This window comes from Lemur catta, chromosome 3 (genome assembly GCF_020740605.2).
Source record: "Lemur catta isolate mLemCat1 chromosome 3, mLemCat1.pri, whole genome shotgun sequence".
Classification (NCBI taxonomy): Eukaryota; Metazoa; Chordata; class Mammalia; order Primates; family Lemuridae; genus Lemur; species Lemur catta.
The window spans coordinates 51,243,044-51,268,377 of NC_059130.1; the positions used below are offsets into that span (position 1 = coordinate 51,243,044).

At 41.4% G+C, this 25,334-nt stretch overlaps 1 protein-coding gene across 4 annotated transcripts in view; it reads right to left on the reverse strand.

Annotated features, from left to right (window-relative positions):
- The window catches only part of LOC123635370 (TLC domain-containing protein 4-like), a 95,119-nt gene that overhangs the window by 36,550 nt on the left and 33,235 nt on the right, over positions 1–25,334 (reverse strand). The window contains exon 1 of one of the 4 annotated variants that reach the window (XM_045547479.1): positions 18,571–18,868. The exons of 2 other annotated variants lie outside the window; for them this stretch is intronic. The gene's annotated coding sequence lies outside the window, so the exon portion shown is untranslated. Of the gene's footprint in view, positions 1–18,113; positions 18,228–18,570; positions 18,869–25,334 lie in introns of those variants that run through there. One more of the 4 variants, XM_045547480.1, reaches the window with a different exon arrangement.

A 25,334-nucleotide genomic window follows, 5' to 3' on the forward strand; every position in this document is an offset into this window, starting at 1 on the left:
TAAATTTAGAACAAATCACCTGATTGCTTTCTGCCTCAATTTCCTGATCTATAATATGAGTTCTTTGGATAATATCCTTTTTTTTTGAGACAGAGTCTTGCTCTGTTGCCCGGGCTGGAGTGCCATGGTGTCAGCCTAGCTCACAGCAACCTCAAACTCCTGGGCTCAAGCAATCCTACTGCCTCACCCTCCCAAATAGCTGGGATTACGGGCATACGCCACCATGCCCGGCTAATTTTATTTATATATATATATATATATATATATATATGTATGTATGTGTATATATATATATTTTTTTTTCCAGTTGTCCAGCTAATTTCTTTCTATTTTTTTAGTAGAGATGGGGTCTCACTCTTGCTCAGGCTGGTCTCGAACTCGTGAGCTCAAACGATCCACCCACCTGGGCCTCCCAGAGAGCTAGGATTACAGGCATGAGCCACCACGCTGGGCCCTTTGAATAATTTCTAAAAAACAATCAAGCCAAAGATCACAGTAGAATATTACCTGTGATAACAAAACAAAATTACATAATAAAAACTAATTGTTCAGCAGGACAAACATTTAAAACAAAATTTAAATCTTAAGAAGAATAACACAATGTTAGAAAAGAACCATACTACTGTCATTGCTTAAATTAGTATTTAACTTAAAAAAAAAAATTTCTGCAATCACACGTATCCTTGGACCAAAGGCCTCCATGGCTTTTTATCTATTTAAACAAAAAAAAGATTATTATAAAAAAGCTTCAAATCTTAAGGATAGAGTTAGTATAAAGAATAGTAATATGCATATGTACACACTCAAAGTATGTTTTCTATCTCATTGAGAGGAACTTTTTTTGGCTCCTAAAAATCTTAGGAATATTTAGACCAAAAAGGACACTAAAGCATTTGCTCTTATCTAGCAAATACAGCATTCCTATGGCTCCATCTCTTATAGAATTGATCCTCAAATGAAAAGGAAATGAATCAATAGACATTTCCAGCTGCCTAATATGAAGAAATAAAGTCACCTACTGAAGCCAATTCACCAGAGAAAACCCAAGTCATTGACTGCACTAGCAATACCCCCACTTCATTCCCTTCCAACCAGGATATCATAATAAGAATCAGTCTCCCACAGGGCCGCTTCCCACAGAATCCGTATGTCTGTAATGAATTCTTTCCCCTTTTTTTGTTTTGGTATGTACGCTTAGTAAAAATATTGATATTACAATTCTTCTCTGTGGGACTCCATTACCTTTACTGCTCATTTACTTTTTTAAATTCAACATGTGTTTACTGAGTATTAAAAATTTACTGTGTCCTTTTAGCCTAGGTTTAATATTAACCAAATAATACATAAAAGTTTTATACATAAATTAAGCATCACAATTATACGAGTGAGATAGAAAGGGGAAAATATTTTTCTAAGATTAAAGCAAATAGAGATCTGGAGGGCAGGTGGACAGATAATTGAAGAAAATGGAACCACTAATCAGAAGAGCGTGGAAAGTCTAACCTTAAAGGTGAGGAGGGTCTGTCCTGAAGGCTTTTGTATGCTCCCTGCTGGCCCCGGAGCACCAGAAGAGCATGAGCTGCTCAGTTACTTTTGTTAAAATTCAATGCATACAATAAGCATTTATTTCATGAATGTTCGTTAAAAGTTATCATAAAGCATACTTGCATCATGCAACATTATCGATTTTATGATTGTTAATTTAACCAATATATTTGAAGCACTTAAACAATTCACCATTAAGAAATGTATCATTCCTCCCAAATCAAGTTTTTATTATGTCTTTTCATACTGGCTGAATACTTTATATTTTCAACAGAATTATTTTCAGTTAAGACTTTGGGGTAAATGTTGAGAGTCTCCCTTTGCAAAAATGTTTTATTTAAAACTAAATAAAGAGCTCCACATATTCAAGCTGTGGCTTCTGTGAAAGGCTCAACAGACAGAACCTAATTAAATTGTTCTACTCAGCTTTGCTTCTTAATAAGCAGCTGCTTGCTTAATCAGTCATGCCAAATCAAGAACTAATCTAGATTTTTAAAAATTTCCCCAGAAAAATCAAGCCTTCTGATAGGAAGCAATTGCCCCTGTTCATTAGGCAAGAAAATGGTAAAAATGGATAAAACCAAATGATGCTTATTACTAACATATATTAAGGGCCTGAGAGAGCTTATTTAGGAATACACAGCGAAAGCAGAAAAGCATTAGACCTAGATCATACACCGCCACATGTGGCTACTAACTGGCAGCAGGCTGGGACACTAGCTGTCTTTGGAAAGAGCAGCTGAAACAGTGGAAATATTTCATGGCAATTCCCAGGAGTGTCTAGATATGAACTCTACAATATAATTACCCCATCTTGATCCACAGGCATTGTGGACACCAAAGAAACTCTTCCAGAGACCTACTGAATACTTTTCACCCAAGACAGTTTACATAAACTTTAATGGAAGCTGGTTTCTCAGTAAGGAAGAATGTGAAAAGGTTTGAAGTACAATCAAGGACCACGTATATGACAGTGGTCCCATAAGATTATAAAGGAACTGAAAAATTCCTATCACCTAATGACGTGGTAGCCATGTGACACTGCACTACAACACATTACTCACATGTTTGTGGTGATACCAGTGTAAACAATCCTACTGCGCTGCCGCTAGTATAAAAGTCTAGCACATACAATTATGTACAGTACATAATATTTGATGATAATGACCATGTTACTGATTTGTATATTTATTACACTATACTTTATCATTAGTTTAGGGTATACTCCTTCTATTTATTAAAAAAAAACTATAAAACAGCCTCAGGCAAGTCTGTCAGGGGGTGTTCAGAGAAGGCGTTATCATAGGACATGACAGCTCCCTGCAAGTTATTGAACCTGAAGACCCTCCAAGGGGGACAAGATGTGGAGGTGGAAGACAGTGATATTGATGATCCTGACCCTGTGTAGGCCTAGGCTATTGTGTGTGTTTGTGTCATAGTTTTTAACAAAAATGTTTAAAAAGTTAAAAAAAATTACTAGAAAAAAGCTTATAGAGTAAGGATATAAAGAAAAAATATTTTTGTACAGCTATATAATGCGCTTGTGTTTTAAGATGTGTTATTACAAAAGAATCAAAAAGCTTAAATTAAAAAGTTTGTAAAGTAAAAAGTTAAAGTAAGCTAAGGTTAATTTGTTATTGAAAAAAGAAAAATTTATAAATTCAGTGTATCCTAAGTGTGCAGTGTTTATAAAGTCTACGGTGATGTACAGTAACATCCTAGGCCTTCACATTAACTCACCACTCACGCACTGACTCACCCAGAGCTACTTCTAGTCCTGCAAGCTCCATTCACGGTAAGTGCCCTATAGAGGTGTGTCATTTTTTATCTTTTATATCACATTCTTACTGTACCTTTTCTATGTTTAGATAACATAAATACTTAACACTGTGTTGCAACTGCCTTAAGTATTCAGCACGGTCACATGCTGTATGGGTTTGTAGCCTAGGAGCAATAGGCTTTAGCACATAGTTTAGGTGTATAGTAGGCTGTACCATCCAGGTGTGTGTTGGTGCATTCTGTGGTGTTCACACAATGATAAAATCACATAAGGATGCATTTTCTAGAAGGTATCCCCGTCATTAACACAACTGTACACGTCTCAACCAGGAGAGCACTTCTCTTCCAACAAGAAGAGGCAGGGCCCCCAGATACAGCACAGCCAGGGCTGATTCAGCCTTCAGCCCACTGTTCATCCAACACCTGTCACTGGTCTACCACGTGCCAGGCACTGTGTTGGTGCTTGGAATACAAAATGGGAGACACGCTGACACCCAGCAAGGAAGTAAAGAAATCGATCCTCACCACATAAAGTAATACGTTCAGGGTGCTAAGGGGACACTCCCTGCTTTCCAGGGGGTAAATATCCAGCAGATGACACAAACAGTGAGAAAATGCCCAAAATTACTGAAAGCGAACCAAGACAGTATCTTCTGTTCTACTACAATCCCAACAAGATGCTGAGGCTGAAGCCCAAAAGACTGAGTTCTACTAGGTGAGCTAAGAACTACCGACCCCTCCCCTCCAAAACACAACCATTACTCTCATTCCCCTGTTTGTAATTCCCTGGTAAGTACAGGGATTCCTTAGGGAATATGTCAAAATCACCAGTGCCACTTCCACACACGCACACGACCCCACCCCTTCACATTCTGATATGATCCTCAAGTGAGAACCACTGCTGAAGTGTTTTGCAGTAAAACCCTTAAAAAGAGGGGAAAGAGGTCTGTGTGTTTGCCTTAAGGGCATCAAGGAAGGGGGAAGCTGGGAAGAATGCCCCCCTTATGCTTAGCATTCCTTTTCGCATCCCTAGAAAGCTCCCGGTTTTTATTTCCCACGCTGTTCCAAATATTCACTGCTCGCAAGTCTCCAGTTCTCCATCTATTATAACAGGTAAGGTTTCTTCCCATTTCACCAAGAAAATGAAGGCTATCGGGCATGAATTCCCTCACTTCGGCAATGTTTACAACCTCCCCAGCCCCCTCCCCCTGAACCTCTTCTCTGCACAGGACAGGCTCTGCCTGGCTCTGGGCCCCCACACCTCCAGCACTGCTTCTATTGTGTGCAACTAGACTCCAGCCCTCCCAGCACACCAGGCCTGGATGGTCAGCTACCCCCGAGGGCTCCATATGGGCATCCCAGAGGCCCCGCAGGCTCTACTTAGCCCAAGCTGAACTTAACCCCAAACCCAAATCCAAAGAATGCTCTCAAATCTTTTCTAAGATTTGAGAGTATTCTTTTAATATTTAAGAAACTGTGGTGCAGAAAAATGAGAGAGGGACCTTACTCTGCATTACTCAAAATGGCCCAAGTGGGCAAAAATTATAGGGAGGAAAGAGTTCGGTTTAACTTAAAGAAGGACCTTCTAGCCATTTAGAAGTATCCAAGCATCTATCACAGAAGCTGTGAGAGGATGGTGAGGAAGGTTGGTCTGCAGAAGGGATGGTCTAACTTTCAGAGCACTCTCAAAGTAAGGCTCTGGGTCTAAGATTGAACTTAATTTGGGTATCCAGAAAGATAACTCTATATCAAATATTACATTAACTTCTCAACACTCTATCATTTATGTTAAAACACCAAAATCTCACAGGTAAAGAAATGTTAAGTAGCTACAACATGGTGGGAAGTACACAGGCCCAGTTGAAGTCTTGAGTTTGAGTTTGAGTTCAGCCCCTTGCTAGCTGTGGGACCCTGGACAAACTACTAAACTTGCCTGAATTGAACCTCAGTTTCCTCATCCATAAGACGGAGATAACAATATTATTAACCTGACAAGGTTGTCAGGGGAATAAACAATATAATGTTTGTTGGGCACTTAGAACAGGCCCCAGCATATGGTTTGCACTTAGTTCCTGCTTCTGCCATCATCAGCCCCAGCAGCGTGCAGGGCATGTGATCTCTGGCCCTGCTGTCACTCCAGCCAAGGGAAACAAGACCATCCTGCAGCCACCAGGCCCCTAACTCATCCCAGTTTTTATCAGTCAACATTTAAAATGTAGGCAGTGCCCGCTGCAGAGATCTATCCTCTGCCACTTGAGTACCTTTGTTGTGTTCCAAAGTTCCTTCCCAGCCACCTGACCCAGTCTGTCACGCCCTCCACCTCCCAAACCCTTCCACTAGGCCCCTTGGAACTGCTGCTCCACACCCAGAAAACTGCTATATCCTTGGCCTCTCCTCCAAACACACTGAAGAAACCCCTTTCTCCTGCAACCCTCTCAGGTAGTGGCTGCGAGCCTCTCACACTAGGAGTCAGGAGGTGGCCCGTGTATCCTCTTTGCTCCTTGTGGTACCCTGAGGCCTTCTCCCTGATTCTCCCAGCCCCTGTAAACATCCCTGTCCTTCACGGTCCTGCCATTCAGTTACACTACCCTCTCCCTCTCCTCAGTGGCATCATATTCTAACCTCCCATACACTCGTCAACATCTCAGAGACATTGGCCCTGGCTTACTCATGCCCTTGGGCCGAGCCACCATCCTGAGTAACTTCCTATCTGTTAGATGGTTCAGCCTCTCCTTGGCAACTCCAGATGAAGTCCTTTTACCTCAAAGCACCTCTTCCATGCCACCTCAACTGCCCGTGGACTTTATTATCCCTTACCTATCATTTTTCTGCCTCCAAATTAACATTTCAAGTATTCCCTTTGCTGACCAGAGCCTCCTTTCCTTCAAGCTTGTTCAGTATTACAAGCCCACTGACCTCTCGGCTTTCCTCCAACCCATTAGCCCTTTCCTTTTTGTACATCCGTCTTTAATCAGCTTAGATCCTAAAGCCCATCATTTCCATAACACTCTTAGTAATATCCTCCCATTCCCTTTCCATTGCCAAGAGCTGGCAAGATCCCAACCCTGGATATGCCCAACTATTTACTCAGAGATGAGTCCTCAACAATCAGGGCACTGTAGGAGAAAGTCATACACCAGAAGAAATTGAAGTTGGTGAGCATGAATTACAGAGGAGAGGGATCAAACAGCCTTCAACACTGCCCTGCACTCCAACTACATCGCCCTGGCCAACAAATCCTCTCATATTCCACAATAAATTTTCCAAATTGACCCTATTCTTTTCAAACCTCCAACCATCCACCCCATTCTCAATAGATAATCCCCAGCCCGCTTCACAAAAAAATAGAAGCCAACATATGAAAACTCTCAATTTCCCACTACTAACTATACAAACTACCTGCATCTGCACCCATCTGTCCTCCTATCTAAGGCCAACCTAACCTATGCACTTTGGATCCATCCTTTCTGGCCTCCTTGGGAAGCTTTTGTTTCCCATTATCCTTTGTTCTCTCCTCAACTGGCTCTTTCTGTTGGCTTTTAAACAGGCTCAAGTTCCCAGCAAAAACAAAAATCAACAGATCCACAACTTCTTCAATCCTCTTCCCATTTAGTTCTCTTTCTCTCACTTGCACTTTCACATTTGCACTCTCTCTCTCTCACCACCCCTGTACAAAGTTCTAGAAAAATGTGTCCACGCTGTCATGATTTCTCATCTCGCTGACTCTTCAACCCACATTCCACAAATTTTGCTTCTTAAATAACTTTCAAAAAGATCCACTTTTTTCTCAAGCGACTACCTCGCTTCTCTGGACTGTCTCCAAATTCATCTCCCGGGAGTGGAGAACAGAGTGGAGGAATCCAGGGGAATCTTTTCTAAAAGCTGTAAGCTGTCTTTGATCATGTCACCTGCTCACCTACCCTCAACTTAAAACCTGCACTGGTTTCCCAATGCTCTTATGAGAACTCCACCTTCTTCAGCTTCCACTGGCATGTGCCCTCACTTGCTGCACTCCAGGCAACATGGCCTCCTTTCTCCTTCTCAACGATGCTGTGTTCTCTCAATCCACAAGGCCTTTGCACATCCTATTCCCCCACTCCCAAGTTTACTCCCATGCATCTTCAGCTCTCTGGTCAACTCTCACTTTTTGGGGAAGTCTTCTTTGAGCTCTGTCAACAGGTCAATTCTCCCATTATCTGCCCTCATGGCACCATGTCCCTCTCCTTTACAGCTGTGACTTAAATGAAAGTCTCCTTCCCCCACTGGAACATGTGCCCCATGCAGGTGGGAAACATGGCCATCGTCCCCCTCACCACTGAGTCCTCATGCCTATACACTGCCTGCCATATAGCATGTGCTCAATAAATGTTAAATAAAATAAAGATAATAAGACACTTTCATATTCTTCATGTGCTTTCCATTATGCTAGTATCTCAGTCACAGATCCTTTATCAGTATAATCAGAATACTAGAAAAAGAATTTTCTAAATTGTCAATGCTAGTATTACAGCATGAAAGTATATACTGACTTCAAAAAGATTCTCACTTCCAAATATGTCCGAAAGAAAAGACTATCAGTATTATAAATGAACTGAGTATAATTATCTACCTCAAACTCCTGTCAACACGATATGTATTTAAAAGTTTCATGTGTAACCTGCACTATATTTTCATACTCTTAATCAACTGCAGAAGTATATATTTATTATTTATCATCATCAGTAGTCCTACGATTTAAAAGTCTAGCTGCAAACTGTAAGTCATTTGTAAATAAACACACGACTGTAGAAGTTGAGCTATTTACTAAGCCAAACAAAAAACTTTAGCAAAAAAAGGCATACCTGCCCCCCACCCATCCTGGTTTTTCTTTCCATTTTCATATAGGCGTTCCTTGCCATGATCTGTCTCAATGCTCATAAAATGTCAATAACTGACCAGGGACATTAAAATTTTAGTAAAGAATAACTATCACACTACTCATTTTCAACTTTTCATTCATATAAAAACTGGTAAGCATCTAAGTGAATATATGTAAAGCTCTTGGCTAACTACAGTTACAGATTTTGCTTTTTCTGTTTTGTTTTTTTTTTAATTGTGCATTAAGGGCTACATGGAAAAAAGGTTAGAAGAATTATATACAGAAAACATTCCACTTCTTTTTCTTTTCTGAGCAGAGTTCAAGAAACATTAGCGTTAGTGTGAAAGTCTACAGGAAGCCAACTGCATGGAACAGTCAACCCAACTTCTATAAATTCTCTTATATTCATGGTACTGCTTTTTAAACTGAAGCAAATGGGAAGAAAATGAAGACTAAGCCAGAAAAGGCAAAGGAATCTCATATTAATAAGATTGAATTACACTCCCTTTCTAAGATAAATGATATCACTTAAGATTTAATAAGGAGTTGCTCGTGACTATGGAAAAGATTTTCTATGGTTCCTCCCTGTCAGTTAAGATACTAAACTTTGAATAAAGGTATCCTTTATATTTTTATTCTCTATCTTCTATTCCTTCAACCCTTACTCCTCCAAGAGGATATAAAAGAATTCTTTCAAAGCGAAACTACTCAATTTTGCCTGCTACAGATGCTGGCAATTGACACCTCCCTGAAATAATCTTTTTGGATTACAGATTGTTTTGGTTACAACAAAGAACAAAATATTTAAAGTTCAATATTCCTACATTTCTAATTGGCCTTTATTTTCCCTACAATTGTATATAATAATTATAATCACAGGACATTACATTAGGAACGAAGCTAAACTCTATTCCCTAAACTGGGTGTTGTAGGGGTCATCCCCCTCCCACAGCAAAAAAGTATCTATACTCTATGGTTGTGGAGTGGTCCCAGCTTGCTACTAAAGCTCAGAGAAATGTTTTGACAATTAATTCATATCTCTGTTAAAAATCTCTTTAAGATTTCCCTTTATCTGTCATAATCCTATCTGTCCTTTTATATCCTATATTAAATGCCTATATAAATCCTTCTCTGATCCCTCTAATTCAGTGTTTTTCAAATTTTCATATTCCAGAGCATCCCACCAGCACCACAGTACTCTTTCAGTATATATTCTGCTTATTCCTACCAGCAGAGAAAATTTTGTAATCTTCCTTTCTATAGTTTGTTTTGTGGGAGGGAAACAGATTTTTTTAATATAGATGTTTTCCAAACAGCCCAGAGTCTCCACCAAGAAATTGTGACACAGCAAGGGTGGGGGGTTATCCCATCTCCTTAATCCCTCCCTGAGAATTCCTGCCCTTTCAAGAAATTATTTCTCACCCTCTGGTTTTCATAACACCTGGAAATTATAGGCACAGTATTTTTAATTAAATTCCTCCCTTCCATTACAGGTACAATATTTATAATTGTATTTTAATAAAACGTATTATTTTCCTAGTTTATATTTAAATTTTGCATGTTCTAGCTTTTAACTTAAATAAATGAAATCTAATGTAACTCATCAATTTTACTGTCAAACTTTTTATCTTTTATCCTATTTAAAAATTTTCATTTCATTTTACAGTTATTCCTTTACTTGGGTTTCTTTTTATAAGGCCTAAAAAGTAGAGTGACTATAGAGAGTCCATCAAAGGAAAAAGGCCTCCTCTCCACCTCTTCCTTCAGCTCCTCTGCCTCAACTCCCAACCTGTTGAAGAATTCTGCCCTTAGGAAATTCAGGTCATTTTCTAGGGTCTTATGCCTGAGTACAGATGGTATGTGGGATTTCCGTGATTAAATGTTGATTCCTAGCACCTCACCCCACTTAAAACTTTTATAAAGAAGTCTTTGTTTTTAAACCTATGAGTTCCAATTATAGCCACTGTATTTTGGATAAACCACAATGCCTTAAACCAGGACAGGGCAGTAATTAGAAAGTCACATTAATACAGCAGCTGACGCAAACAGAAAGTAAAGGTTCTGAAGCTCATACAATTTCCTTCTTAGGGCCCACCTTTAAGGAAATCAATGTTTCAAATACAACACTAGACTTGAGGCTTGGGAAGACTCTGTGCTAGTAAGAAGCCCTGCAGCTAAAGCAGGGACCAGGTGGCTCCGCATTGCCTGGGGGTGACTCTTGGGAAAGAGGAAAGAGGTTCCTCAGCCAATCTTTTCCACCTAGCTTCTGATGTACTTATTTCCTTCCCTTCCTGGAAGGAGCACAAAAGGAGCCTCTTGGCTTGGGACATCTCTTGGCTTTCTGCCAACACTGTGAAATCAAGGAAAAGCTGGACAAAGCATGGTTTTTCTCAAATATATTTTGTTCTTTTTTTAAAGCGATCATTGGATCACCTGCCAAGCCACCTAGGAAGTCAGAACCTAAGGCAACAGGGAAGTTCTTCTCACCTCCAAATCACAGATCCGATTACCTCTGAGAAAGTACTTAGGATGCAGGGAAGTGGCTCAGTTAGGGCTTTGCCTCCTGCCTTCTATTTTGATTTCTTTTTTTTGCCTACACCCCTCAGGAAAGCAGATAATATTAAATGGGTTAGAGGGGCTGAAGAATAATCTACCAAATGTCTCCCACTTCTTGGGTTCCTAAGAAGAATTCCAGGCCAACCACAGTAGTTTATGCCTGTAATCCCAGCGCTTTGGGGACCTGAGGTGGGAGGAACACTAGAGGCCAGGAGTTTGAGGTTACAGTGAGCTATGACTGCACCATTGCACTCTAGCCTGAGGGACAGAGCCAGACCCTATGTCTAAAAAACAAAAACAAAAAACAAAAAAAAAAAGAAAAGACAAATTTGAATTCCATTCAGCTAGGCAGAGACCTAGAATCCTACTCCCAATACTTATCAAGAGGCCTTGAGCAAGATCAGCGTAACCTCTCTGACATGCAAGTTCCATAAAATGGGATAAGAATGCCTACATTGCAAGACAGTTATGTGGCTTAACGAGATAAGCTGTTAAATGCACCTAGCACAGTACTTGGCACATGTAGCCACTTGTGATAAATTATTTAATGGCCATAAATTCCTCTGGAATGTGACATGGTCATTCCGATCCTCCAATCCAGAGGTGGAATCTATGTCTCTGCTCTCATGAATCTGGGCTGGCCTTACCACCTGCTAACAAATAGAATACAACTCAAGAGAGGCTATGAGGGTTCTGGAGCCTAAGTCGGCTTCACAAGACCTTGCAGTGTCTGCCTTTCACCCTCTTGGAACATTGCCCGGAAGCCATCATGTAAAGAAACCTGTCTAGTCTACGGGAGGATGAAAGGCCACAAGGAGAAAACTGAGGCTGCCCAGCTAACAGTCAACACTCAATACCAACTGCCAACCATGCTGGCCAGCCATCTGGGTCTCCCAGCCCAGACGACCCTCCTGCTGAATGCAACCACTTGCGTGAACCTGCAACCAACACAGTAACTGCCCAGCTAACCCACAGAATCACAGGGGGGTGGAAATCATTGTTTTAAGCCACTAGGCTAGGGTTTGCAGGTGGTTTGTTATTTGGCAATAGATCAAAATATCACTCAATAAACAACAGCTCTTGATACTACTGGTCCTGTCTTAACCAAGAAATGTTACACCTATTTCTCCAATGGCACTAATCATAGAGGAATATCATATTCTGTATCTGAAAAAATGCGATTGTTTCCCCCTCCTTTTAACCATTGGCCTAAGGGCCCTGCAGCTGGTTTACACAGACCATCTAATTGGAGAATTAAAGGCTAAAATTTCTCAACAGCCAAGGAGTTTCTAAATTCTCTAGGTGGCTTTTTATCTTGTTATCTAAGGTCTACTTAAAATTCTATTCAAGGTACTCTGACAGTGGTTTCTATTCTGACCTATTGCCATCACCTAAAACTGGTTCCAACTACACTCTTTCCCAGTAAACGTGGTACTTATCTACCTGATTCAATATCTGGTTCTTATACTGTCAGGTAGTTAAAAAATCTAAATATAGTTATACGTTTCCTTGAACCATTCCACAGGCTAGCAAGGTCATATGCAAAACAAACCAGATATGCCTTCAACACATCACAAACTTCAGGTGGCCTCAATCTCATGTTTAAATTCAGGTATAGTAAGTCACATAAAAGAACCTAAGCTTGGCCCACAGACTTGGCAATGAAGGACTGTTTGGGGGCAAAGTTCCCAAGGCAAGAACTTGGTGAATGTGGTCATGGAAGCTCAGATCCAGGTGACTCATGAGAGGTGAACTTTTCCCAGGTTTATGAAATAGGGTGAAGCTGCCCCGACTTATAGATCTCTAAGCCATGATAACACTCTCATGCTGAACAATCGATTAACAATTGTAAGCCTCAAGATGCTTTCAAGATCACTTAGCACAGTGGCACTGACCCTTTCAGACTTAAGGGGTTGAATAAGTACCATCCTTCTTGCATGGACCAAGTACAGAGTTTTGGTGGGTTTTTTTTTTTTTGGAAAATATTTTGCTCAGCCATTGTTATCATTCTAGAAAGTTAATGTCAGCTAAAATATCCTCATTTCTGGCTTCATAAGTTACAAGCCTATTATTCTGTGAGTACTCATAGAAATTCCACTAAAATTATATATTTTATACTGACATTTGGCTCTAAGAAGTCAAAAAAAATAAAAAAAATTATATATTTTATAGTATATTTCATGCTACCTCGTAGAAAAATGTCAAAGAACAAAATCACATTGCTGTTTTCATTGGTCATGTGTTCCTTTAGGTCCTCTTAAAGCCATTTCTGGACTAAACCCATGAACCTACACCTCATCCTGCTAACCTTTCGCTGGGCATTGCCAAGGCATGATACCCCGGGCTAGTACTGAGCAACATGATATGAGATGGCATCATAAAGCAAAGGCACTAGGTTTTACTGTACAATACTAGGAACATCGTTGAGAATGCTGGCCGTTTCAAATGCAGTGTTTTCTTAATCAGAACCTAAAGGAAAATTTTTTCTCACCTTCTGGAATGAGGGATAGGAGGGCTTCTCTGATTTGGTTTCTCCTCTGGATACCCTCAAGCTTATTATGGATTGTTTGCCTCTTCTGGTTGGCTGCTGGAAAGCTTATAGCCAGAACTTAAGCCAAGAAGACAGCAGGACTTCAAAGTATACTAAAGAGCCTCACTCATGCTTCCATCTTCTTTCTCTTTTTATACTAAATTTACTTTATCTTATCATACTGTATGCATCTTTGTAAACCTTCCCAAATCCTTTTTGGAACAAGGTGGGGTATAAATAAAACTGAAAATATTTTAATCAATGTCATGCCTAATCCCCCCCTACTAGATAGTGAGCTCTGGTAAGCAAGGGCTGCACACTACCCCACTTTGAAGCCCCGAGAGGTTCCATCCTGTGCTTTCACTGTGGAAGGAATATCTGGAGAATTAAATAGCAGAATATGTAAATTCTGATAACACTATGTTTCTTGAATTATAAAATAAATTGATCTTTTACCTTCAAAACAAATTCACACAAGTGTGGAAAGAAAGATGTACAGTATTAACAAGGGTGTTTATCGAAGCATCATTAGAAGTAACCTTAAGGTCCATCAATAGAGAAATGGTTAAATATATTGACACAGCTATATTATCACGTTATATAGACATTTACATGAATAAGGTGATACGGAAGCAGGCTAAAAAACGATAAATTTTTCATAAATAAATAACTCTGAGCACACTTTGGCATTTGTAGAGAAAATGTCTGGAGGGCTATACGCTCCCAAAACTGGTAACTGGTTGTGGAGGTGAAAGCAGGGAGGAGAAGTGAACTTTCATTTCATTCTATTGAGTTTTGATTGTAATTTTTTTTATAATGAGCTATTTTCACCTCCATAATTTAAAAAAAAAACACTAAAGAAAACTTTAGGGACTTGCTTCAAATCCTCAAAATGCCAAATGTCTTAGGGGTTTGGTTCTTAACCGTGTCTTAAGAGATATGAAGAGTTGCCAAACATGATGCCCTTGCTCCAGGTGATCAGGCCTTCCCTTCTGTCCTCCCGCCCTCTAGAAAGAAAATCAGACCAGGCAAGGATGGGTCAAAGGAAGAATCCAACTAGGTCAGAATGTCAATGATAAAAGCAAGCAGTAACTAAGCAACACGCTGGGGTGAACGCTGATACCTGTGTACTTTTTCTCCAGGCTTTGTTTTATTTGCTGGTGGGAGTGTTAGGTGTTGGAGCCAGATGTTAATTGTTATGAAAAGGAAACCAAAAGTCTGCAGATAGACTCTGTCCTTGATTTACTCCAGGGCAGATCCAGGAATTAGCTCACAGTTGCTAGTTGCTGCCTTATCTATTTCTCCAAGAAGCTTTTTTGGTTATCCCAAAGACTATGAATGATGACTGGAGTTTGATGGTAGATCTTGAAATAGATTTTTAAGGAAGTCTTGATAGTCTAACCCTTTTATAAAATGTGGTGAGAATACTTTTCAAACTCTGTGAGACAAGCAGCCAACTTCCTAACAAGTTTTATCAGCAAATGGGGTTTCAAAAAAACACATTCCATGCACTTCTGCTCAAACTTTGTAAAGCTGGAAGGGGAGGTGTGAGCCTCCTACTCACCCACTCTGCACTATGAGCCCCTTACTCCCTATCCAGGAGCCCATGAAAGTGGACATGACCTAAATCCAACAGCCAATTTGTTCTGAATCCATTTGTCTTCTCATTTAACCTACAGAGAAAAATCTGCTCTAAAGAAATCTGCTTTCAAATCCAAGTTCACTCCTTCCATACTTCCTCTTTGCTTAAAACCAATTGTTTTGCTTTTAAGTGAAAAGAACAGGTGGGAAGTCCCGTTTTTGCATCTGCCCCATCCAGCTGCCTTTCATCTATGTGAGTCCTGCACGGGTTAGACACCAGATGAGTTCCCACACTCCCCTCTGTCCTCACTGACAGAGGTCCAGATAGCTCTCTGTCCCTTCTATGACCCCTCACCTCCTCCAGCATCTCCAACCCTGCTGCCCAGCCTGCTTCACTGCAACCTGTTTTTCTATCCATTAGACAAATGGTTTCCAAATGGTGGACTGTGATTCATTAATAGGTTACGCATTTTTAAGAACACAGAATGGAAACAGAAATAGAAACTTGTTTCAGATGCACATGTACTTACTCATGTCCTGGGTCTCAACGTAAAAATGCATGTTGTACCGTTGTAGTTCAAAATGTCTGAAATACTGCTTTAGACAAGCCTTGTCCATCGACTCAAACTCCCACCACAATATTGGTCCCACTGTCCAGGACTCCTTTCCTCCACGCTGGCCCAAGCTCTGAACAGACTTTCAGCTGTCTTCTTCATGAGCCATTTTTGAAAACCTTGGCCTTTTACATTGACTCACAAGCTCCTTCTCATATTTCCACAAGATTGCCTTCTCCTCGAACAGACCAACGTTCTGCGTAAAAAAGCACCTTTGCTATTCCTGCCTTATCCTGCCTCCGCAGGTCTGGGATCTGCTTGCAGCACATCGAACTGTCTCACCAGGAATAACAAGCTTCAGAGCAGCAGGACTCCATTTCTTTGTGTGCTACCTTTCATCTCCAACAGGAAAAAATACCACCAAAGTCACTCTTGAAATACCTTAGAATTTTATACAAAATTAGCCTCACTTTCCTGATGTAACACATTCTTTGGAGTAATACAGTAATCCAGTGCCTGATATCAATGCCAGGTGAATATAGCCTATCCCTAATGTTGAGTTAAGTCTGCTTCCCATCCTTGAGAACAGATGGTGATTCCACCTCCATACTGCTATCTTCTTCCTCTCACAAGGCAAATGGAAGGAGGGAAAGCACAGCAAGGTGCTTGGTGGTATCCTTTGCTCTCTCAAGGACAAGGACACAAGCTGTCCAGCACAATTCCACCCCCAGTCCTGCCCTCCCTTGTCCAAGTGCCCACTATTCTCATCCAGACAATTAATTCATTATCTTCCTGAACAGAAAAACTATAGTTTTCTGTATCTCAGTGTAGACTGTTCAGTTTACTCTTCTCAAACTCAGTATCCCACTTTTTAACATTCCAAGGATGTAGATGCCTAACTGAATCCTTAATCTGTAGGATACGGGGTTTTAATTTGGAAAGAAGGGTGAGGAGAGGCACTGAAGCCTGAAGGGTTTCTTACAAATTAAACTGCCTGGCTTCCTCTAATACATGTAAGGCCAGCTCTGAGGGAGAAACAAAATGCCAGGCCTCCTTTACAGCACCAAAGAAGGAGCGAGAACAGGTCTGAAAACTGTACAACAGGTGCACTCCACTCTGAGGAGCCAGAAACATTCTCAAAGGAAAAGAGGGAGAAGGGCCCATTAAACCTCAGGTGCATTCCAGAATTTGCCTAGAAGGTATGACACTCCCTTTTTGCAACCCAGTCCCTTTCCCATTTCCCAGTGGGGAATCGAGGGCTCCTTTACTGCCTGCTAGTTATCTGGTTATAGTGAGGGCCTTCCTTCGCCTGTCAAGCCACTTCTTCCTTCTCCCTACTCCTTTGCAGGAATGCTCTTAATCAGCCTCGCACTGAGTTAGATTTCTGGTAACTCCCTGCTCCCAAGGCTTCCCTTGGTAAGCAAATTATCCAATGGAGATTTCAGAAAATGAAAGAAAAGACAGGCCAACTCTTTCATAGATACTCCAGGATCTTGTCAGAAGACCCCAGCAAAGACCCAGCTTTTCTGGAGTTCCCAATAAAGTTTCCACTCCCTGACCACTGCCATTCCTAGTCACCTCTAAGTATACACCTTTAGTAGCAAAGGCCCATTAATTCTTTCCACGCGGGTAAAGAGGATTAGAGTGAAGGCATAGAAATGGAAATCTAATAGTGTAAATATTAATAATGATGATGGACTGAGTAGCTGCATTGGAGGTGTTCAGCTTAGATAGGTAAAACTCCTGCAAGATCACACAGTACAGATTTGAATTCTGTAGCGAGGTAATGTGACCAAAGGAGTTGCAGGGGTAGGAAAAAGGAAGTATCCTCAAAATAAATTATTCTCTGGACCATCAGATGGCACAGGAGGGGGTGTGGCAAATTAACTAAAATCTATGGTTACTCAAGCCATTCTTTCAAATTTTCTAACATGACAAGAGTACACTTTGTTAATTTAGTTTCACCCATACAATCCTTATCTTTTAAGGAAAAGATAAATAAGGGTAAAAATTCTCTACCACATATATACCTAACTTAAGAGAAAACTTGGATTCTCCAACTTATTACCTTAATTGGCTACACAGAGATGAAGCTGCATTCCAATCTATACCATGTGCTTACACAGCAGTATCTCACTTAAAAACACCACAATCCATGGGCTTTTTTTTCAGCTCCATTTACGACTGCATAAAGATTTTACTAAAATGAGTTTCCTGCTTCACATATCAGTTCCTAACATCCACACAAACTCTTCCATCTTGTCCCCAAACTGATATCTGGATTAATTTGAAATTGTCAAAGATCACTCTTTAAGGTAAATTTCATAATTTCATAGAAAAACGTGCACCACACTCACGCATGTACAATTAAGAAAATACAGACCAGCAACAGTGATTCTTAAATGAACTAACACAACTCAAAGTGCTTTCACAGAGGTTTTCCTGCCATCTCTAGGCGGTAGGAAAATGCTGTCATTACGAAGCCCACTTCATGGCTGGGTAAACCAAGGCACTTAGTTTAATAAACTTGCCAGAGGTTATAATGGTAGAGCTGGAAACAGAAACCAATTTCTCCCTCTGACTTTGCGCACGGTCCCTTTCCCACTACACTTTTCAGCACTCGTTGGCTAAAAATGGGACCCACTTGAGAGCTGCAAGGGTAAATAGAAGCTACTTGTTTTAGGAGGCGGCGGGGGGAAAGGAGACTTACCCACTTGATGCGCCTGATTGTCGGTCTCTAACAAGAAAGCTTTCCCCGGGAGTCCAAAGGTTTGCACCCACCCCCTTGGGGCTGAGACCCGGGAGGGGCCGCCAGGCAGACCGGGCAGCCGGAATCGCGCAGCCAGGAAACGCGAGTGGGACGCGGGGCGCCCGGGTGGCGCGGGGGCCGCGGGCCCCGGGACACCATCTGCTCCCGGAGCGGCGCCGGGGCCCGCGGGGCTGGGAGGATGCTGCGCCCGCCGCACACACCTGCTGGAGCCCGCCCCAGCCGCCTCCAGCACGCCGGACGCCCACCCAGCCTCCAGGCGCAGGAGCCCTCGGCCGCGCTAGGCCAGCGGCGGGAAGTCGCGGCGCCCCTGCCCGCGGACTGCGTTCGGCCGCGCGGGGAAGCCGCGGGGCGAAGCGAGCCCGGCCTCCCCCCTGAGCCCCGCTCCAAACGGCGTCACCTGTGCCGGGTCCCGGGGCGACTCGCGCGCGGGCGGCGGCTGCGCCGGACCAGGAGAGGGCGGTGGGTAGTTACAAGCGCCTGGTTATTTGGCCTGGCCCGAGGGCTGGCGCCTGCCAGAGCCGCCCGGCGAGATGCTCGCGGGAGCCAGGGAAGCCGCGGGCTCTGGGCCGCCTGGAGGTGCAGTCGCGGAGGCCAGAGCTGCCGCCGCGCCCGCCCGGACTGCGGGCTCCGGTTACCGCAGAGCGGCTCCTTAAAGGGGCCGCGGCCGCTCGGCCTCCGGCTCGGCTCTCCGCGGCTCCGACCCCAAGCCAAAGTGGGCGGGGCCCCACGCCCGGTAGTGAGGCCGACCTTCGGGTGCTGGAACTCGGGGCCAGGAAAGGGTTCAAGAACGTGAACACTCGAAGCGGGCTGCGGTGGGATCCTGGAAGATCAGACCTCGCCTACGGCAGGGCGTGCGGCTCCCGGGCTTTCCAGAGCAAGTACCCAAACTCGCAAGTGGGGGAACGGTGTTAGCCCTGCCCCGCTGCGGTCAGAACCTGAGCTAGCCACGTAACCAGGAATCTTTTTCGATTATACATTTACATTCTGCCTTAAATGCCCAAATACTGCGTAAAAGAACTGCGTTGTCATCAGAAAAGAGATGAAAAGGCAACTGCTGGTTTTTCCTGCCACGTCTGACATGGCCAGAGTCGTGTCCCGCCGGGTTCTCCTTGGGGCTGCAGGTGCATACCAAACTGGGTAGGGGGCGTGAGTGGAAGAGGCGTGTTCTCTCCTAGCAGCTGCCTCCGGAATTCATGAAAAACCCCCTCTGAGAGTGCACGAGCACTCCACCTACACCCGGAACCCCAGTGCTATCCGGGTGTGAAAGTAGGATTTGTGGAAGTAGGATTTGAATTTTTGGTACGGGCTGAGAATCCCAAATTGCCATTAAGTAGTTCTTCTGACCTGTTATATATAACCTCAAAAACTTCCAGGTGTTCTGGATCAACCAGATACTGTTTGGAATAAAACAAAATAATAAAGAGCTATATTTAGGCTATTGTAATTCGCAAAAAGCAAAAACAAGTCCTTTTTATGGAAAGAGGTAAGTTTTAAATAAATAATTTGTAAACAGCACCATTAATAACATAGGACAGTTATTTGTAAGAAATCACTATCAATAGAGCTAGCATATTTGATCTAATATGTACATGTACACAAACACACACATATCTGCTACAAATTTAAAGCTGAAAATACACACACATACACACAAAACCTCACACACCCTGTCTATATTCATTTTCAATGGGAAAACAATAGAATTGAAATCAGAACCTGGAATTCTGTCAGTCTATTTATTAGAGACTGTGTGGCTTTGCCTAACTGAACCTCACTGAGACTCAATTTCTTCATCTACAAAATGGGAGTAATAGGCCCGGCATGGTGGCTCATGCCTATAATCCCAGCACTTTGGGAGGCCAAGGTGGGAGGATTGCTTGAGGCCAGGAGTTTGAGACCAGCTTGGATGACATAGCAAGACCATCCCATCTCTACAAAAAATAAAATTAGCCCAGCATGGTGGCACACACCTGTAGTCCCAACTACTAGGGAGGCTGAGGCAAGAGGATAGCTTGAGCTGAGGAGTTAGAGGCTGCAGTGAGCTGTGATTGCTCCACTGTACTCCAGCCTGGGTAACAGAGCAAGACCCTGTCTTTAAAAAATAAAAAAATAGAAAAATATGGGAATAATAATTCATAGTTACTTCTGACCACCTGAGTCATGGCAAAAGGACCTCAGATTGACTTAGAAAACGCAAAACCTATACCACCCTCCAGAGACAGAAACCTGTCCTGCAGTCAACCACGGAGGAAGATCCTGCAGGCCCTCAAGTGCATGTTCCTCCTTTTCTCCCTGAGACTCTCAGGACATACCAGGACACACCAGGACACTAGTGCTCTTTGACCAAAACCCATCCCATCACAGTTGATTCACAACGTATGCACAGTATGTAACATCTTTGGTTTGCCACATATTTATTTCATAATTCTCCGTGGGTAGGAGTGTTGTATGTGGAAAGTACAGATTTCACAGTGTCATCTCAAGACTGTGTGTCAAGACTACCTCCCACAGACACTCTCCCATGTTTGTCTCTGGTGGCTAATAGTGACTCTGTTCTTTCCTGATAAATGTGCCATTGTTATCTTTGATATGCTTAATTCTCTAACACCAACAGCAGTAACCAAAGCCAAGGAAACCCGTGGAAATCCACTATACTCTGTGTCCCGCTATATTCCTTCATGTTAGGCAGGCCTCTACAAACGCATTACCAAATCTGAAAGATTGTTTTGAAATTATACAGGACATGAAAGTGAATGCATCAAGGACAAGGTCTGAGATATGAAGGTAATTTAGTAAATTTTAGTTGAATGTTGAAACTTTTAAACTAATCAAAACTGAGTGACTTTGGGGGCAGAAGAATGTACTGACTATATTTTTCCTGAAATTTTTAATACAGCTTAATTTCTTTAAAAATATCCATTTCCTTATTCACATTCAAATCTTTAATTATTTTTAACTTTGTTTTACCAATATTCCCTTTCTAAGGACATGTCCTCAAAATTCTGTATTTACTATACAAAGGTTTTCTGCAATTTACATGTGATGTAGCAAGGTTGAATTGCACTTTTTACATTTTTGTTCATTGAAACAGTTCAAGAGAAAAAATACAAAAATTCTTTTAAATGAAGTAAATTTTCCTGATGAATTTGTTTCCCAAAATTCTTAAACTTCTAAATAGAGCCAATTGCTTGAAAACCTAAGACCAAAGGCTGCTTCTTTTTGAAATAACAAGATAATTAAAGCAAAAATGTGTTGGTCTGAAAACTGCCTCAAGTCTCCACTCTGCACTGTTAGTGAAGGCAGAACCTAAATGACACCAAACATTTTGATGAGAAAGATTGAGTTAGTCAAAAATGAACAACCACAGGCACCACTTTTTCCTATATTGGTAGTCTTAGTGCATCAAGAATTTTTTGTGAACCCTAGCCTTAGCCCTAACCCTAGCCCTAACCCCCAGAAAAATAATAATAAATAATAATAAAAATAATAAAATAAAAAAAAGAATTTTTGTAAGGTTTTATAAGTATTTAAAAGTACTTTCATCTTACAAAGATATGGGATCAACCCAAGTGCCTATCAATTTATGAATGAATTAACAAAATGTGGTATATGTATACCATAAAGTACTATTCATCCATAAAAAGGGATGAATTGATGCCTTTTGCAGCAATTTGGATGGAACTAGAGACCATTATCCTTAAGTGAAGTATCTCAAGAATGGAAGAACAAACACCACATGTACCCTCTAATAAACTGGAACTAACTGAGGGGCATACATGTGCACAGAGGGAAGTAAAAGCCATTGGAAAGGAGATCCGGGAGAAGGGAGGAAGGGAGGGGCAAAAACCTACCTAACAGGTACGATGAACACTATTCGGGTGATGGGCACATTTACAGCCCTGACTTAAACATTAAAAAAGCTATCCATCTAACAAAAACATTTGTACCCCTTTAGTGTTTTGAAATTAAAAAAAAAAAAAAAAAAAGAGGGCAGCCAACATTTCTACCCATCCTGCTAGTCACAGGCCATTCCTCTCATCAGGAGGTGGAGATTATTTCCCCTCCCTTTGAATCTGAGCTGGCCTTGTGATTTGCTTTGACTTGTGTGAGTTTAGGATCTAGCTGTTAAGAGGACTGGTAGTGCTGACTTCTCTCTCTTGGAACTCAACTGCCGTGCTACGAGGAAGTCCGTGCTTTCCTGCTGGAGAGAGGGGCCATGTGGAGAGAGAAGACATATGCCACCCTGGAGGGGAACTAAAGCAGCCCAGATGACAGTCACCCTCAAGGCTGAGACATGTAAGAAAGGCCATCTAGCGTGCTCCAGCCCAGCCACCAGCTGAATGCAGCCAACAGAGTGACCCAAGCTGGAGCAGAAGGACCACCCAGGCAACCCACTGGATGGTGAGAAATAATAAACTATTGTTATTTCAAGCCCTATAAAAACAAAAACAAACAAAAATACAAAAAAACTTTCATCTATTTTTCAGTCTTTTCCAGAAAGAAACCATTTCAGAAATCTACTAACAGTGGTTATCTCTGGGTGGATGAGATTCTGGCCATCTTTGTTTTCTTTTTGCTTATTATATGTGATATTTTTCCTGTAATGTATGTGTATTGTTTGTATTTCTATTTTTAATGAAAATAATACATATAAGTGAAAATTCACATGGTTCTTAAAGGCTTAAAACAGAAAACATTCATGAGTGCCAAGTCCCCTGCCTTGCTTTTCCCCACCTGTCTTCACCCCCGATTCCACACAACCCTACTCTGTGTTCTATTCCTGAATGATATCCTTATACCAACGTGTCTTGATTTTCAAGGTTAGACATTATTCATTAATATCTTGTCATAGTATCTGAGGATTGAGCTCCTTTACATACCACCACCACAAACACTTTGCCCTTACCCCTCCTTCCAGTGTACCCACATCACCACGTTCACCCCAATCAATAACGAAGGTTACATCATCTTGACACTAAATATAGTGAGCACGTTGCTGAATCAAGTAACATGCCATGATAACATGTTAAAAATCCCGTGTTCTTCCTAGAGTTAATAATTGCCTCACTTTTTCACTTTTTAGAAAATGACCGGGTACAGTGGTTCATGCCTGTAATCCTAGCACTTTGGAAGGCCAAGGCAGGAGGATCGTCTGAGGTCAAGAGTTTAAGACCAGCATGAGCAAGAGTGAGACCCCCATCCCTACAAAAAGTAGAAAAATTAGCCAGGCGTGGTGGCACATGCCTATAGTCCCAGCTACTCAGGAAGCTGAGGTCGGCGGATCACTTGAGCCTAGGAGTTTGAGGTTGCGGTGAGCTATGATGACAACACTGTACTTTAGCCAGAGCGACAGAGTAAGATCCTATCTCAAAAAGAAAGAAAAAGAAAAAAAGAAAGAAAGAAAGAAAGAAAGAAAGAAAGAAAGAAAGAAAGAAAGAAAGAAAGAAAGAGAGAGAGAGAGAGAGAAAGTATCTTACCTGAATTTTATCCAAATACTTCAATATCTCTATCAAATGCCCATTAATAATATCTTCCAATGCCCAGACACATGACTTTCAATTTACCCTCTTATTTTGCTGAAACACACACTCCAGTAGCTTACTCAGAGGAGGTACATCAGTGGTAAATTTTTAGAGTACTTGCATGTCTGAAAATTTCTTTATTCTCTTCTAATTACTGACTGATAATTTAGAAAGATTAGAAATCATTTTCCCTAAGCATTTTTAAGGATTTTTTTCCAGTGTTGCCGTTGAAATGTCTAACGACTTTCTAGTTCCCACTCTTCTTTATCTGGATTGCTTTTCATTCTAGAATCTTGCCATTTTCCCTAGTAGTCTGAAATTTCATAATGATGCACCTTAGAATGGAGTTGTTTCTTTTTTTCATTGATAGTGCTGGACACCAAGAAATCCTTTCCATTTTATCTGCAATTTTTTTCTTTTATTTCTTTGCTAATTTCTTCCCTTTGCTTTCTCTATTCTCTTTGTGAACTCTTAATAGGATATTGCAACATCTATATTAATATCTAAATGTATTGTTCTTTTTATTCTATTGATCATCTCTGCATCTTTCTTTTCTATTGTCTGAGACAGAGTTTCTCAAAGTAGGGGGCTGAGGGAGAAGGTTGATTCCCCTGCCCCAGGAGGAATGTGGCAATGTCTGGAAATATTTTTGTCACCACAAGGAAGAGTGGGGTGCTCTAGCATCTACTGAATAGAAGCCAGGGATGCTGCTAACTATCTTACATGCACAGAGCAGCCTTCCACAACAAAGAATTTCTAGCCCAAATGTCAATTGGGCCAAAATTGAGAAATCCTGAACTAGGAGAATTCCTAAACTTTATTTTCTAAGTTTCTACTAACGTTTTTATTTCAAACATATTTTTCATTTCCAAGGGCTCTTTCCCATTATCTGGCTAGCTCTTTTATTATGGAACTCTCAAGGGATAAACTCCTTTCTCCAAAGAAGAAACTTCTGGCCTCATAGAGGGTTTGCCTGGGTGGTACCATTAGGATGGAATGCATGAGTGCAGGCTGGCTGTATGAGGTGAGAAGGGGACCTAGGAGTCGAAGAGCTTAGTGAACAACTTTGGGGCAATCCTCTTTGTCAGCCTTATACCCCACCCCTGCCTTCCACGATACACTGTACCTCAAAGTGCTATCTCCTGCAAGCGCCTAGGTTAGCCCCTCTTCCACTTTGCCATGTCAATTATCACTACTCCCTTCAACTTCTGGCTTCCAAAATTTATTGAAATCTTTCATCTGCTGTAGACTTTTCTCCTGTTCTCTTTTTCCTCGTGGTCCATATCTCACAAACACTTTTCTATACTACCATTTTAGTGCCATTTTGCAAAGAATAAGTGATAAACATCCGTGATCATTCCATGATGTTTAAACAGGATTGTCTTATTTTTATAAGATGAAAAAAATTAAACAATAAACAGAAAGGGATCTAGAACACAGGAAGGGAAAGAACACAGTTCTATTTTTCTTAAAATTCTAACTTACTTTTTAATTGTGACAAAATGTTATGATGGATATTTTAACAATTTTATAAATTATTTGAAATTAATGTTACGAATCACCAGTTTATATAACTTTTAGATCAGTTTGTTAGATATCCTTCCAGATGTTTTTCCATGTATACTCACATACACTTCAG